At 42.1% G+C, this 5,109-nt stretch overlaps 1 pseudogene; it reads right to left on the minus strand.

Annotated features, from left to right (window-relative positions):
* Window positions 1-2,918: 2,918 nt before the first annotated feature.
* Window positions 2,919-4,646, minus strand: LOC138650775 (uncharacterized; annotated as a pseudogene).
* Window positions 4,647-5,109: the final 463 nt, after the last annotated feature.

A 5,109-nucleotide genomic window follows, 5' to 3' on the forward strand; every position in this document is an offset into this window, starting at 1 on the left:
CTGTGTTTAACTGTATGGATGAGTCATTGAATCCATAAAAATATTTGGAAAGAAAATACTTTGAAAATGTAATTGATATACTTATACAGCCATAAAGACTTTGCAGGAAGTGCAAAGCTAAACAGAAATTATAAAGAGGGTCATCCATATACCCTTGAAAGTCAACGACTGGTGGACCGTATTAAAGTATTGAATATACAAATACTTTATGTGCTGCTGTCATCTGTGTAGAAAAGTGTGGGCTAACCAAGCTTTGTTCATTTTTATGAGCCTGTCTGTATTCTCTGTTGACAGGCTAAAGTGCCTGTCTGTTACAACCCCCTCGGTGGCACTAAAAATGTGCTTAGACAACACACTACTAGCAGGGCAGCACAACACCTACAAGGCATAAAGGGACAGCTTATGCCTGGTGTCCTGCTTTGAGACCCAATAATTGAAAGTCGCTGAGGAATTAGGGAGTACATTGGTTTGGTTGCCCAGGTATTTCTTGACCTTTTTTAAAACTTTTCCCTCCTTGTCAAAAATACAAGATCATCAGGCCTTGGGTGCTGGGCTGGTGTCATGAAATTGGCCCACGTCTTTGACAGAGTACCTCTGCTGTGAGTCTCTTTGGCTTCTCCTGCCACTGTTGTGGGATGGGAATTTTTTCAACATATTTTCCACAATGGACTTTTGGTATAGCACCATTTTAGAAGACCTCTTCACCTCAGGAAGAAGAGATTCAAAGTTCTCCTTGTAGCATGGGTCTAGTATGGTAAACAAACAGCACTTTTTTGGCCAAGATCAATGTAACGTGAGGGTCATGGGAAAAGCAACGGTACATAAAGTCAGCCATATGTGACAAACGCCATACAGCCAACACTTCCCTGCCTCCACCATGATGACGACTCTTCATCTCCTCCTTCTCCTTCTTTTCCTCCTCAATTCCATCCTCAGCCCATCCACGTAGGAAAGATGGGACGAAGGTTGTGTGACTACTAGCCTCCTTTGTGCTAGCCACCAGCTCCTGTTTCTCATCTTCCTCCTCCTCAGCGTCCATCTTCTCATTGATACCCAATCCGCGCTGAGCTGATGAAATGAGGCTGGGCTCTCTGTGTTATGTCTTCTTCCATCCCCACCTAGTAAGAAGGCAAAGCTTCATGTTTAATTGTGATCAGTGACTGTTTAAGTAAGCACAAAAATGGGATAGTTGCGCTGACTATGGCGCTGATTCATTGTGGAGTCCACTAAGTCTTGGAGAACCAAACAAGGAAGATGATGATGAGACACATTTGCCGTTAAGTCAGATTGTTGTTAAGTCACCAATTCAGGAGGACCAGGGTGTGGTGGTGGAAGACGAGGTAGAGGATGGCAAAGTCACCAACCCAACCTGGGAAGCTAGTATGCAGGGTAAGGCCAGTGGTACTGAGGATCAGCAGCACTGGAAGTGGCAGTGGGGTGACTAAAGGGAGAAGGCGAGCAACTGTTCTGCAGAGCACTGACAAGCCTGAATTTCTCTGTGAAAAGAATTAGATGTTCCCCAGTCTGGGACTTTTTTAAAGAGAGCTTTAAGACAAATGAAAATTGTCATTTGAAACCTGTGGCATGCCAAGATCAGCAGGGGCCTGAACACTTAACCACCACAAGCATGATTAGGCACATATCATCTAAGCATCCTACTTGGTTGGCCGAATGCCTGGGTCCATGATTGGTGCCATTGGGTGACACCACTGCTTCTTCCCCTGTGTTAGGTGTTTTCAAATCAACTTCCATGACACTAGCTCAGATGCCACCCATCCTGCACCTGTCCTTGCACATTCTGAGGTACCATCATCAGGCACTTCCAAATTCTTGTCCCTGCACAGTGTTCAGCTGTCCCTACCCCAGTCCTTGGAATGGAAAAGAAAGTTCCTAGCCATCCACAGGCCAAAACACTAAATGGGCACATTTACAGGCTGCTTTTAATGTAAATGTTGCCATTTAGGCTTGTAGAAATGAAGTATTTCTACCGACTCTTGGTAGCAACCTTCCCTCAGTACTCAGTCCCCAACTGTCACTACAGTATTTCTCCGGGAGTAGCATCCCTGCCTTGTACCAGCACAAATCCAGAAACTTCACTCTTGCCCTTACCAATGCAATTACTGGGATTGTACACTTAACTACAGACATGTGAACCAGCACTTGTGGTCAGGGATGCTACATTTCCCTGATGGCACACTGAGTGAACATTGTGGAGGCTGCGGCCAGTCGCACCTTAGCACAGCATATGTGCTACCAACACCAAGGATTATTGGCCCTACTTCTATCAGGGTTTCTTCCACCTCCTACACCAGTTCCTGCAACCCCTCCTGCTTTTTCTCATCTGACATCTCCGATTTGGTATCTCAAAGCACGTCGTCCACATCAGTATGGATATAGAAGCTCTGCAGCACTGCCTAAGTGAAGTAGCAATAGGCTCTGCTGAAGCTAATTGTTTATGAGACAAACCACACACTGCTGCAGATTTATTGGTAGGAATAACAGACCAGACAGTTTTGAGGCTCTTGCTGCTGGACCTCCAGCCAGGCATGGTCGTTTTTGATAATGGCCATAACCAGGGCCGGCCCGAGAGATTACGGCGCCCTAGGCGAAACTATTTTGTTGCGCCCCTACTATTCTTGGCAGTAGATGAAAACTTGGGATATAAATTTAGGAGCAAAATAAACCACAACAATGATTAATTAACTCTCTCCTAACTCTTTAATCTTCTGAGAAGTTGTATAGGACAAATATATACAAAGTAATCAATAACACAAAACAAAAACGACCATAGGTAATTAAAATGTTTGTTTCCTTGCCTATTTTTTTGGAAAAGGATGACACTAAGTCACCGAGATTAAATTGTTTAGCAACTTCAGATTCTATCGAAATTGTTGCCAACCCAACCAACCTCTTTTGCGTCATATTTGCCTTAAATATGTTTTAATTAGTTTTAGTTTTGAGAAGCTTCTCTCTCCTGAGGCCACGGACACAGGCAGAGTCAAAAGAATTCTTAGAGCCACCACCAGGTTGGGGACACTTTCTTTCAAGTCAGATTTAAGCAAAAGTTCCAGAACATCTTTTGGTGATGAATTTTCTGGAACACGTCTTGACATTGCCTGCAGTTCACCACATAGCTCTATGGCATCGATGTCTTTTACTTCGTTGTGTGTAAGAGACTTTTCCAGAGCTTTACACTTATCAAGAACAAATTTGCTTGGTTTTCCCTCAAGTGAACGGATGTGGTACAAAAATCCAAATTTCAATTCCATTTCTTTCAGCTGAGTGAACCGCTCATCAACTGAATTTATAGCAGTATCTAAGATCGCAACGTAAAAGTTAATTTTGAAACTCTGTTTCTCATCTCTTATGGGCTCATCTTTCCCTTCATAAGAGAACTGTCTGTTTTTTTTCTTTACGTTTTGGCGCAGAACTTGACTCAAAATTAGCTGGTATGCCAAGCTCTTCTGCGATTTCCCTCGCATCAACTAACAGCTTCTCAAACTCTTCATCGCTTCTTAATGATTGCAGATATTTCTTTGTTTGACAGGTGTTGAGTAACAGCAGCTAAATCGAATTCTTATGACTGAAGTAACTTGTCAAATTGATTTCGTACAAAATGTTGAACCATACTAGAACAGATGTAACAAAAGAAACGGTTCCAACTTGTTTAGCAAGACCTTGAGCTTCTAGCCGGGAGACATTTCCAGAGCTTCCTGTGAGACTAATATTTTCTGCTATGTCCATTAGGGCATCATGGACTTCGCTCAATTGGTAACGGAGGGGAGCCAGAGCATCAATTCTACTTTCCCACCTTGTTTCGCTTAGAGGTTTTAGAGTCAGAGATGGCAAATGACGCACGAGTACTTCCCAACGCTGAGTTGACGAAGAGAAAAATACGTAGAGATTTTGAACTAACAGGAAAAAAGTTGTCACTCCAAAACAACATTTAGCGGCATCGTTGACGACTAAGTTTAGAGAATGGGAGCTGCAAGGCACAAAGAATGCACGTGGGTTTATGTCCAAAATTCGTCTTTGTAGTCCAATGTTTTTTCCCTTCATGTTGCTCCCATTGTCGTAGCCTTGCCCTCGTAAGTTGTCCACAGAGAGCGACAGTTCTTCAAATTTGTTCAAGACAGCGGCTGTCAAACCACCTCCAGTTGTATCAAGAACAGGAATGAATCCCAAGAAGTGCTCTTTAATTTCAAACTTTTGTCTTCTGATGTGGAAACAAACCGAGCAATGATAGTCATTTGTTCAACATGAGACACGTCTAAAGTACAATTCAGCACTACAGAAAAGTATTTTGCAGTTTTGACATCTTCAAGAATCTTTTCCTGAATACCATTACTTAGCAGTTGAATCATCTCATTCTGTATTGTTTTTCCCAAATAATGTGCATGAATCTCTTTGTCCCGGATTTTCCGAATGTGCTCACACATGACGGGATCGAACATAGCCAAATACTCCACAAATTTCAAAAAGTTCCCATTATTAGATGCAAACAATGCATCATTTGATCCACTGAACGCTAAGTTTTGCGTACCTAGTACCCTCACTAGAGCTATCAACCTTTCTAAAATTTGATGCCAGTATTTTTCTTGCTCTTCAATTTTGCGTAAGTGTTCTTCATCAATGGTCTTGTTCATCTTAAGTCTATTTTCGAGTTCCTTCCATTTTTGAAAGCTAATCATGTGATCTTTGCTTTTTTCGTGGCTGGCTAAAATAGCAGATATGTTTTTCCAGTCATTTACACCATCAGTACCTAAGGCTGAGCGTTTGATGACTCCTAGTTGAAGTGATGAGTCTGGAAACAACGTGCAGCAAAAACAAAAAACTGAATTTTTCTGAATAGAATAAGTTAGCCAATTGCGTTCAAAACTTTCACCATTGACAAGACGACGTTTATAGTGAACACAAGAAAATTTTCTATGATTAGTGTCCAAAGGAAAATCGAAATCTTTAACTTGTGTGGGGCCGAGTTTTACTACATGTAGGCGTAAGTCATCATTGATTATGGTCCACATAGCGGGATCGTCCGAATAGTCTTTGCGTAGTATTTCTATAGATGTACCTGCCTCCATGTCAGTACTGGTACTTTGATCAGATCTA

This window comes from Ranitomeya imitator, chromosome 1 (assembly GCF_032444005.1).
Source record: "Ranitomeya imitator isolate aRanImi1 chromosome 1, aRanImi1.pri, whole genome shotgun sequence".
Classification (NCBI taxonomy): Eukaryota; Metazoa; Chordata; class Amphibia; order Anura; family Dendrobatidae; genus Ranitomeya; species Ranitomeya imitator.